Consider the following 12,596-nt stretch of genomic DNA (forward strand, 5'->3'; position numbering starts at 1 on the left):
CGCGATATGCCCTATCATCGATTGCTTGAGTTGTGTTTCCAAGATAACATGCTTACGTGTCACGCGATCATAATTATATATATACATACACAGATCAATAGATAGAGATACAATACAAATCTATCATTTATTGTTTTTTTAAGATAGAATTCTTAGTTTTCTGCGTTAAAACGTAAGAAGAAGAAAAAGAAGATATCATGTAACAAATTTATACGATTATACATACATATATGTACACACTAATATATATATATATGAGTTAATATACGTTATACAGGTATTCGCATAAAAAAAAAACCGAACAGCAACGCATTATCCAGATTATGCTATCCATCGACGTGTCGCATCTAATACGTAATATCGTTATTCTTATCGCACGTGTGTGCCGAGAGACAGAAAATAAATGAAAGAAAGAAATATAATGAAAGAAAGAGAAAAAAAAATATATATATAGGTAGGTAGAAAGATGAGGATAGATAAATGATAGTATTATACATATATTCGTGTGTATATATGTGTGTGTGACGACATGACGAGAGTGCGTACGTGCGATCGAGGATAGCGGGAACGGGAACGGGAGGGGGTGAGGGTGGGGGCGGGTTGGAGGAAAATGGGGTGGTGGATCAGACACGGTACTCGGTGGCGTACGTGGTCGGAGGTTGCTCAACTTGACGTATGTTCTCTCTCTCGTGTGACGTCATTTAAAAATAGAAAAGAAATGAAAAGAAAAGAAAAGAAAAGATAAGAAAAAAAAAAAATCACTTTACCTCAAGAAACAATTCGATGTCGTCGTCGTTGCTGTTTCGTCGTCCTGACGTTACGAAGATACAAATGACAAGACGACTATGATGCCTATGGTGTTGTTGATGCTTATGTTTGATACTGCTACTGCTACTTCTTCTGCTGCTACTGCAACTGCAACTGCTGCTGCTGCTGCTATGTGTGTTATTTCTCTTTGAGAATAGTAGAGTTGAAACTAGAAGACGAAGTGCAGTTGGAGGGAAAGAGAAAGATAGAAGAAGAAGGATATAACCACGACGAGACGACGAATCCCTTTCTTGCTACGTTTTCTTTTCCTTCTTTTCTTTTCACTCTTTATTTCTTCTTGTTTTCTTTATCCTTTCTTATTATACACTGAGCAGAGAGAAAAAGATATACACAAAGTAGTAGTAGTAGTAGTAGGGTAAAAGATAGTAATAGTTATAGTAGGTAGGCACGTCGTTGTTCTTTGTTCCTCTTTTCTACTCCCGCGAGTCCTCTCGTTTTATATAGTATATATATATATATATATATGTATATATATATATTGTGGAGCGCACACTCGAGGGAATACGCGTAACGGAACGAAGTTAATCGGAACACGTTAGGATCGAGAGCGTCACTCGCGCACCGTTTAAAGCGGTCCGTGATTATCACTGTTACTCGAGACCGCTGTTAATACTATGTTGTAGTAATAGTAGTAATAGTATAATAATGTAGAACAGAGACGACGACACTGTCCGAAGGTTCCAATAATTTTCTATCCTTTTCTTTCTTTTTTATTATTTTTCTTCCTCTTCGTTTCTTCTTTATTTACGGATAACAACACCCACGACGATGATTATTGTTACGATCTGTCTGATATTTCAAATAAACCTTTATGCACCGTCACACGTTTATTGTATACCGTATCGTATCGTTTTTAGTTCAATACGAAAATGAACAAAATAAAACAACAACAAATTTAATATCAGCAATAATTAATTAATTAATCGAAGGATTAAAATATAATTAATAATGCGAACGAATAATAGATAGATAGAAGAAACAATTTGTTGAGAAAGTGTCTCCTCGGTGATACACACAACGAGTAAGTAAGTAAGTAAGTAAGTAAGCGCTGCTGCTGACTGATGAACTCTATATAACTACTACTATGTGCCAAATATTTCCCCCAAAGTATTCTTTCCCAGTAGAGAGACACGAAAATACAAACGTCCATACGCGAGCAAGGCTCGAGCACGACTGAGCGCGTATGCGAGCCGATATCGGCCGAGCGTGTGGCTCACGACACGAAGATACCCGACCGATCGTCGCACCGCTACGACACGAGTTCCGAGTTTCCCCCTCCCCTCGACTCTCTCGTTACTCTCTTCGTCACCCTCCCCAGCTCCCCTCCCACCATATCATCCTTCCTCTTTCCTCCTTTCCTCCTCTTCCTTTTCCTCCTCGACTCTCCTCCCCCTCCACCCCCTCCTTTCGCTCTACGTTCGTTCGTTCGTTCGTTCGTTCCTTCTTCTTCTTCTTCTTCTTTATTTCTTTTTCTATCTCTCTTTTTCTTTTCTGTGCGCACATCGCGTCCACCTCGAAGCGCGCTTCTCTTTCCTCCTTCCTTCCTCCTCATCCTCATCCTCATCCTCCCCCCCGCCCCCACCTTCTGCTTCTTCTCTTTTCCCCCCTTGCTTCTTCCCCTAACTTCTTATTTTCCAACGGCGCTTAAACTCACCGTACGTCCTTCGTTCTCTCTCTATATTTTCTTTTTCTATATATAAGAAATACATACATACATACATGTGTATATACATTTATATATATATATATATAGGTAGAAATATGATTTCTCGAAGTAACACTCCCGAAGAAAATATAGTAACAGTTCCTTTAAATCGCGACTAATCGTAAGCACCGTAGAGACATTTTATTTTTATGTTAAGGCGATGAGAAAGCACATCGAAGTGGAGTGGGTGGTACGTATAATACTTATCCTTCGAGTTTAATTCTCTCTCTCTCTCTCTCTCTTACTCTACTTCTCTTTTTTATTTTCTTTCTTTCTTTCTTTTGTTTCATTCTGAACGAAATCGAGCACGTCACGAGAGGGTGGAAGAACACACGACGACGACGACGACGACGACGGCGTCGAGCTTCTGACGAACGGATGATTTGAAAGAGAGAGAAAGAGAGAGAGTGGGGAAAAGGGTAGAGAGAGAGAGAGAGAGAGAGAGAGAGGGTGGAGTGGGGTGGTCGCCGAGCACCGCCACGGAAGGGGGCGGGTTAAATGAACTGTCGGCTCGCCGGGCGGTTTGCGTTTGATTTAATGGGAGATAGGAAGGGTTTGTTATGGATGCTCGACGGGGTTATATTTGAAAGCGGTAAGGCAGGCGTCTTTCTCTTTCTCTTTCTCTTTCTCTTTCGTTCTCTATGTTAGTTTGCCACGCGTATCGATATATGTGTATATACGTGTATATGTAAATATCTAAGTACGTGTATTTATATATTTATACACCTACATTTAACATATATATATATGTGTGCGTAGGTGTATGTTTATGGTTACGTATTTATATGTATATAGGTGTATGTATATGCTTATATATTTGTATGTGTATGTGTGTGTATATATATGTATATATCCATATGTATATCATGACAATGTGCTTTAGACTCTCTAACATCGATCCATTGAAAATCGGGAATATCGAGATCGTTCGTGCCGAGCTTTAGCGCCGTGCATTTTCGTTTCAATTTATTCGTTCGAATGGAAAATCGAAAGTGGAACTTTTATCGTGATTCACGATTAATCGAAATACAGTTCTTCGGTGGTTTTGTGCTCCATTTGAATCGAGTTATCCGTTAAAAATCTGACGATTATAATCGTCGATAAAAAATTATTCCCTCCCTCCCTCCCTTCCTTCCTTCCTCTCTCCTCACCCGAAAAAAAATATTCGAAAAATATATTTAAATTATACTGTATATATATTATCATTCTGTCATAATTGAATTATATTTTGTTTATCTCTTTCTTTTATTATAAGTACAGTTTTCGTCATGGTTATGCATTAGTCGACACTATTTAATTGAAAAGTTAGAAAGACGTTTCATCTTTGATAGTAAAATACGAGAACGAGAACGAGAACGAGTAAGAGCGAACTTAGCGAACTCGCGAATTTATTTTGTACTTTTTCTTCTTCTTCTTTTTTTTTATATTCTACTCATCCTCCTCCTCTTCCTCCTCCTCCTCCTCCTCCTTCTCCTCCTTCTTTTACCTTCCCGTTATTTAACGAGGAATCCGGCATAACTTTGTAAGCGTGTAGTACCGGTACGAGTGAGAGAACCGGAAGAGAGTTAAAGGTATAAGAGAAGAAGGGTAGAAACGGTAAGGGAACGAACCTTTACGTATTTACCTTTTTGCAACTGACGGTCAGCTTTACCGCGATGTATTTTCAAATAGGGCTTAATTGACAAATGTATATAACTGGTAGGTAGAGTAGGATTCGTTCACGAATTCGAAAAAGAAACATCATAGATATACAAATAGACAAAGAAAAAAGATAGAAAGTGTGTGTGTGTGAGAGTGAGAGAGTGAGAGTGAGAGAGAGAGAGAGAGAGGGGTAATCCTCTCGTGACATCGATCGTTCTTTTTATATTTCCATCATATTTCAAAACGAAAGAACGTTAGAAAACGTGAATTTCTGACTAAAAGGTAAGCCATATAAATATTACAAATACACACATACACACATATATATATATATTATTTAACGAGCTATGCAATAATGTATTGCAGTAAAAGTCGTTCGAATATATTTGCGCATATATACATACCTAAATAATTACATCTACTTACAGGTATCGATATAAGTCTAAGCAATAATCCTATCCACATATACATACATACATACATACACATATGTAAATACACATTTACATGTGATGTTGCTGTATCTATGGATAGATTTTTTTTTTGATCTTTCGAAAGAAAATGAAAAATAAAATAGGAAAAAAACATAGATAAAGAAAGAGATAGAGAGAGAGAGAGAAAGATTGAAGGAAAAGGATTCGGTAAAAAAAAATAAAAAAAAGGAAAGAGAAAGGAAGAAAGAAAAATAAAGAAAAGTAAAGGAGGAAAGGGAAGAAAGAAGAAAACAAAAGTTGAGGCGATCCATTCGAGTTTCTATTATGAGGAGGAAGCGAACTAGTGATAATGACTATTCTGAAATACCTCGTTGCAAGGCAAGCAAATACCGCTGCATAGAAACGAGAACCGAGTTCGTTTCGACTTCTCTCTCTTTCTCACACACACACACACATACAGACACTCTTTTTCCTTCAAACCTTTCCTTCTCTTCCTCCTCCACCACTTCTCTCTTCTTTCTCCTCCTATTTCTCTCTCTCTCTCTCTACAACACCATCTCTTCCATCGTCGTCGTAGTCGTCGTAGTAGTCCTCGTACACTTCCTCGTTCGCCCTCCGTGAAATATTACGACGACTTTTCTTTACCACCACCACCACCACCACCACCACCACTGGCGGCCTATCTGAAACGCTCGATCGCTAAGAGTAGTAATATACTCTAGGTTTTCGACGAATTTCACAAAACTACGACGAAGATTCCTCGATTGCGTTAATAATATTCCTACTGATTTCTTATTAACCGAACTAACGAAAAATAATAAGGACAAAAAACAAAAATTATAAGATATTTTTATACAAGTGAAGGAAAATATAAGTATTATATTTGATATCAATTTTAAATAGATAGAAGATTAGATAAATACGAGATAAGAACACTTTATGATACACACACACACACACATATATATATATATATATAAATCTTGTTTGGAATTAATTCGAGTCGATGACCTTTACTGATCGAATCAGTGAAAGAAAAAAAACAAGAGAGAGAGAGAGAGAGAGAGAAATGACGATTTATTCGATTTCGTGGCAAGGTGGGTAGCTTCTCTTTTTCTCTCTCTCTCTTTCTCCCTCTCTTTTTCTGTACGGCAGCGAAGAGAACGAGTACCGCTACGGCTCGCGAGTTCCGAGTCGTTTTTCCCCCTTCACCCGCGTGCTTTACCTCCCCCTCTTCCTAACACACACACACGTAGTACCATACATTTATATATACGTACACGTTCGCGTAAAACTTCTCCCAACGTTTCTCTCTACTCTACCATTACGTTGTAACCTCTTCCCCCCGATCCCCCCATCCCCCACCCCCGCCCCCCCACCACCACCCCGTTGTCCCTCTTCCTCCTCCTCTTTCGTTTTCTTCAGCTATCCTTCGTTTCCTCGCAAAGTACGTAGCCACATCTCCGATTTTTCTCGCTTTAGACCCGGTGCATCCAGCATCCAACAGAGCAACCAACAGAGCAACCAACCCAGGTGTCGTGTTCGTACTATTTGGAAAAGTGCGAAAATCGAAACTCCTCTTATTCCTCTTTCCAGTTTCGTCTAGTCCCCTTTCTTTACGAAGAAAAATCGTTGGATACCAAAGGAAAATATGTTTCCTTTTTCTTTCTTTTTCTTTTTCTCTTTCTCTCTCGTCAGGTCGTAAAAATGTTTCTATTCTTTTCTACATCTGTTCTGTTGTTCGTCGTTCTTTTAAAAATTGACTATTTCAAAATTTGAATCAATACATTTAACATGTCAAATATAAATGTTTAACAACATACATTTGATTTGTATTATTTAATTATATTGCAGGGGATAATTTGAGAAATTATGATGCAGAAGGAAATGAAAAGACACAATGCAATTCGATTAACGATAAGATAGAAACGTTAGAAAATTTCCAAATATTTTCTTATTATTTGTATTAATTTTGGAAAGAGAAGAAGAACGAAGTAAAATCAGTTGAAAATCAATTAAGGTTGACGAGTAATATTTTCTTTCTCTTTTTTTTTTTTCTTTTCCCCCCTCTCTCTCGACAGGTCGTAAAAATGTTTCTATTCTTTTCTACATCTGTTCTGTTGTTCGTCGTTCTTATAAAAATTGACTATTTCAAAATTTGAATCAATACATTTAACATGCCAAATATAAATGTTTAACAACATACATTTGATTTGTATTATTTAATTATATTGCAGGGGATAATTTGAGAAATTATGATGCAGAAGGAAATGAAAAGACTCGGTTAACGATAAGAGACAGAAACGTTAGAAAATATTTCCAAATATTTTCTTATTATTTGTATTAATTTTGAAAAGAGAAGAAGAACGAAGTAAAATCAGTTGAAAATCAATTAAGGTTGACGAGTAATATTTTTTTCTTTTCCCCCTCTCTCTCTCTCTTATATGATCAAAAAATGTTGAATGCAACTCATCGCAAAGGAATAGAAAAAAGATAATTTGAGAAATTATGATGCAGATTGAAAATGAGAAGACGCAATGCAATTCGATTAACGATAAGATAGAAACGTTAGAAAATTTCCAAATATTTTCTTATTATTTGTATTAATTTTGAAAAGAGAAGAAAAAAAAAGAATAGAACGAAGTAAAATCAGTTGAAAATCAATTAAGGTTGACGAGTAATATTTTTTTTCTTTTCCCCCTCTCTCTCTCTCTTATATATGATTTAAAAATGTTGAATGCAACTCATCGCAAAGGAATAGAAAAAAGATAATTTGAGAAATTATGATGCAGAAGAAAATGAGAAGACACAATGCAATTCGATTAACGATAAGATAGAAACGTTAGAAGATTTCCAAATATTTTCTTATTATTTGTATTAATTTTGAAAAGAGAAGAAGAACGAAGTAAAATCAGTTGAAAATCAATTAAGGTTGACGAGTAATATTTTTTTTCTTTTCCCCCTCTCTCTCTCTCTCTTATATATGATCTAAAAATGTTGAATGCAACTCATCGCAAAGGAATAGAAAAAAGATAATTTGAGAAATTATGATGCAGATTGAAAATGAAAAGACACAATGCAATTCATTTAACGATAAGACAGAAACGTTAGAAAATTTCCAAATATTTTCTTATTATTTGTATTAATTTTGAAAAGAGAAGAAGAACGAAGTAAAATCAGTTGAAAATCAATTAAGATTGACGAGTAATATTTTTTTTCTTTTCCCCCTCTCTTTCTCTCTTTCTTATATATGATCTAAAAATGTTGAATGCAACTCATCGCAAAGGAATAGAAAAAAGAACAAATTCAAGTGGCGAGAGAGAGAGAGAGAAAAAGATAGAAAAAGAGAGAAAGAAAAGGTCGGTGTTCGGCGTGGTATAGTAGGACGACTTTCGAACGGTTTTCTAAGGCGAGCTTCCTTTCTCTCTGCAGTAAGTTGTCCTTCCTCGGATATTACACCTCACAATGTTTCCCACAAAAGTCCGGACCTACTACCATTATAAAAACGTATATTATTCGTCGTTGCACACGACACTGTATTAGTTGTAAGAAATTCCAAGGACAAAATTATTGACCAGGTAGTAGTAGTAGTAGTAGTAGTAGTGGTAGTAGTAGTAGTCAGGAGCTTTTATATTTTTTCTATTATTCATCAATCTTTTCTTATTTTTATCCTCTTCATCCTCGAAAGGAACAATACCTTTAATCCTTTCAATGTTTTTTTAATAAACATTCAGAACATTTTCTATGAAGATTATCGTAAATCCATGAAACCCTTTACCCCTCCCAAGGGACTCTCACTCATTGTTAGTTCGATTCATTCGACAAAAATTCTTCGTATTCCACATTTTTTTTTTATTGTTGTCCAATTCTAAGCAGTAACGTTTGTATCTTATTTTATTTCTTATACGTATTCGTTCAATGGATGATATTTTATTATTGTTTTATTTATCGTCGCAGAGAGAAAACATATTGAATTTTTTCAACGGAAGAATAAGATTAAAAATTTACATTGGGTGACGAAGAAAGATTGATGTTAAGTTGATTCGTTCATATCGTTTAAATAATCAGAATATTATCGAAATGAGCTTAAAGCATAGTATTTGATCTATCCTTACATATGATTATCTATTTGTGTTTATATTATATCGTATGAATGTATGCAACGTACGTCAAATAAAACGAAAAGATAATTAATGAACATATATATATGTAGATAACGAAGCTACGAATTTTTGCGCCTAACTTTTCGTGAAGTAATGATCATGCAATAACCGAGACAAAAATATTTACGCATTTAGTATCGAGTATATATATATATAGATAAGTAATTTTATTTGAATTATTATCTTTTCATTTTCTCTTTAAAAATACATTATATTCATATTAAACATTATATTTTATTTATATAATTTATGTATTTAAATTATAAACGTAACTTAAATTCATATAATAATTAAAAAAAAAAAAATTAAAAAACACAAAATAAATTTGATATTTTAAATACAATAATAATTACAAAAAGTCAATAATAATAGATAAATTAAATATAAAATAAATATATTATTCGTGCTAGAAATTAAAAACAAAAGAAATAAAAAAATAAAAAAAAAAAAAGAAATTGATCGAAAGGAATATCGTTTGGAATTCGTGTTAAATCCTGACGTAAGATCTATTTTCACCTGATCTAAGCGTTCGAGAGATCGCTTATATTCCGTTAGCAGAAGCACATGAGAGATAACGAGTAAGAGAGCGTGGTATCGTATTTTTACTCTCTTAGCGTCACGCCTGCGATTTCTCGAGGACTCGCCAACGAATACATACATACATACATACATACATATATACATCTATATATGCGTTTTGTGTATAGTGATCAGTACTTTGAAATTCGATCGAAGTAGAACATACGAGTGGCAAATATGCGCGGCGGCAAATTCGAAGCTTAAGCATCAAATGCACACATACGTTGTTTTTTTTTTTCCATTTATTTTTTTTTTTTTTTTTTTTTTTTCATATATCAGTTAAATAATATTCGATTGATACCTACGCGTTATAGATTATCTTACAGATGTGATATGTTATTAAAATGATATTCAAATTGATTTTTTTTTATTTTTTTAATCGTTTAATCGTTACGCGAATTTTTCACGCGTGTTTAAGGAAAAAAAATATGATGAGATTGAATTTGTTTTTTAATAGAAATATAAATTTGAATATTCGTGAAATTAATTTATATATATTTATATTTCTAATATTGTAAATAACAAGTCTAATTAAAAACGTTATTGGATTTATGAAAAATTGTCTCAAAGTGTATTTCTGCATATATAAAGTTAAGAAAAAAAAATTGAACGAACAAAAAAATATGTAATATCATTCGGATGTAAGTAAGTCAAACAACGTAGGAGAAAAAAAAAAAAAAAGAATAGTAGCTTACGTCGAAAAATATTCCGTTAATATTACGACCAATCGGAGGAATTACAAATGGTTTACAAAATTTTACTTCGCATAAATTACTCCGATTAAAAATGATTTTTCATTATATTTATTACTCTACATATAAATATAAAGAATTAATTATTTATCGATTTTGTATCCCCCTTTCTCCAACTCATTTTACATTATTATTATAAATTACACACACACATATATATACTACATTTAATCAATCAATAATTTTTACTAATCTATTAGAAATAAAATATAAATTAAAACTGGAGTTAGGAATCATTCTAACGGAAAATTTGAATACACTTTGGTATCATTTTTTCGATTTGTGTGCCAATAAATATATACGTGTATGGTATCCTTCCTTGGTGGTAGTGTTGCTTTCTTTCTCACACGTATAAAACAAAAACAAAATAATAGAAACAGAACGAGAATAAGAATAAGAAGAATAAGAATAAGAATAAGAAGAAGAAGAAGTAGAAAAGATGAGGAAAAAGAAAAAGAGAGGAAGAGGAGGAGGAGGAGGAGGAGGAGGAGGAGGATGAGGAGGAGGAGGAGGGTGGGAGGGAGGAAGGAAGGTTGGTCGATCGGTAGGAATTAAATATCGAGCGTCTCGAGCTGAGAGAGTCGAATGCAACTCTCGAAAGCTCTGTTGGAAGCAGGATGAAGCAGGAGTAAAGGAAGAGATGAGGGGCAGGAGGAGGAGGGAGGGGGGAGGGGGGAAGGGCTCGAAGGTGGAACAGAGAAAAAGAGTAAAACGAGAGTGTATGTGTGTGAGTGAGTGAGTGGGAACTGTCTTTGTCGCACTTTCATAGTCAACTTGGTGGATTCGTCTGTCTCGGTTTCACGAACAGGAGAAAAAGAGAAAGAGAGAGGGAAAGAGAGAGAGAAAGAGAGAGAGAGAGAAAGAGGACCTTTTGTTCTGGTTCGTCTACCGTTCTTCCCTACACGCACCGATCGTCACGTAGCCATCTCTCATCTCTTTCTCACTTTTACACGCACGAGGGTGTGCACCCGCGTGTATCTATGTGTATACGTATATATGTGTATATGTATTTTATACTCTCACACATTTATATCTATAACTATATGTATATATATATATTTATATATTTATATATGTTGTATATATATAGATAGATTCGTATATGTATTTGGAATCTCTGTTGAATGTGTTACACGTGGTTTCCTCGCTAGTAAAGTATGCGTATATATGAATATCAGTGTTTGTGTGTGTATCGATAGGTTGGTATGCGTTTGGTGTGCAAACCGGCAATCTGTGGACAGCCGGTCTCTCTAACCGGCCAGGAGAGAGAAGTAGGGGTGGGAGGTAGGAGGGTAAGGGTGGTGGTGGTTCTGGGGGGTGGGGTCGGGGTAGGGGTAACACACCGATCGATTTTCATCGAGTCTCAAAATTCTCTATGCACATCCTGCCAGCGAACTAAGACCCCCCCCTTTCTACCTTTCTCTCCCTTCTTCCTTTCCTTCTCTTGCCCTTCGTTGTCCCCCCCCTTTCTTTCTTTCTTTCTCTCCCTCCCTTTCGTCTTCTCCCCTCAACCCTTTTTTAACGCGTCACATTCTCTTCCGAGCTTCTATTTTACCTTAGGTTCTTTTCATTTTTACGAGTTACTTTTACTTTCTTTCTCGATCGATCGTTTACGTTTTAAAGATGAAAATAAGGAAGAAGAAGAAGAAGAAGAAGAAGAGGAAGAGGGAAGATCGGTTATAGATGATATATAATATTTCTTTTGTTTTTTTTATATCTCTCTGTCAATCTTGATTTATCAAATTTATACGTCTGTCGTTTAAATCACGTGTTCACGTTTATTATTTACCTATGTATTCCTTTTCTTTTAATTATTGTTCTCTTTCTTCCATGTATCCTATTTGAATTACTGTTACAATTTTTTATCTTCGTATTTCAAGATTGCATTAAAATTGCGAGTATCAATTATATTATATACATTTTTTTTCTTGTGTTAGAATTTGAAGAAACGTTAAAAATTCAAAATACGTTATATATTATTGTCATTCTTATTTTTATATAGGAAAAAAAAATGACTAATTAAAATATGTACGTGGTGCAAAAGATCACATCGATAAATAATCAATTTATTAATAATAATAATAATTCGTATAAACTGTTAGGTAAATCATTTGGCAAATGATTTAGGGTAGGAGGAGACTCGTCCAATTAACGTTTGGATAAAACGAATGTTACTTTGTAATTCTCTCGAAACTTTTTGTCTCTTACTACCTTTCTCTCTCTCTCTCTCTCTCTCATTTTTTGTCCATCCATCCGTCTGTCGTTAATCTCAAGCACATACTTCGTTCGCAAGCATATGATCGATAACAATGCGAGCGTTGCTTGACAACGGCTCGTTCCATTTCGCGACATATTCCTTTACCTTTACTTCTTTCCTCTTCTCTTCTCTTCTCTTCTCTTCTTCTCTATTCTACTCTTCTCTTTTTATTTTTCCCTCTCTCATTTTCTCTTTCAACTTTTGTCCCGGTGTGTTTATTATGTTCCAAACATAATT

General features: G+C 34.9%; 1 protein-coding gene across 1 annotated transcript in view; it reads right to left on the reverse strand.

Annotated features, from left to right (window-relative positions):
- Positions 1 to 1,463, reverse strand: part of LOC122524717 — a 37,104-nt gene extending 35,641 nt beyond the window's left edge. Inside the window, exon 1 of the mRNA XM_043647123.1 lies at positions 768 to 1,463. The gene's annotated coding sequence lies outside the window, so the exon portion shown is untranslated. The remainder of the gene's footprint in view (positions 1 to 767) is intronic.
- Positions 1,464 to 12,596: the final 11,133 nt, after the last annotated feature.

This window comes from Polistes fuscatus, unplaced genomic scaffold, assembly GCF_010416935.1.
Source record: "Polistes fuscatus isolate 324 unplaced genomic scaffold, CU_Pfus_HIC Scaffold8, whole genome shotgun sequence".
NCBI lineage: Eukaryota > Metazoa > Arthropoda > Insecta > Hymenoptera > Vespidae > Polistes > Polistes fuscatus.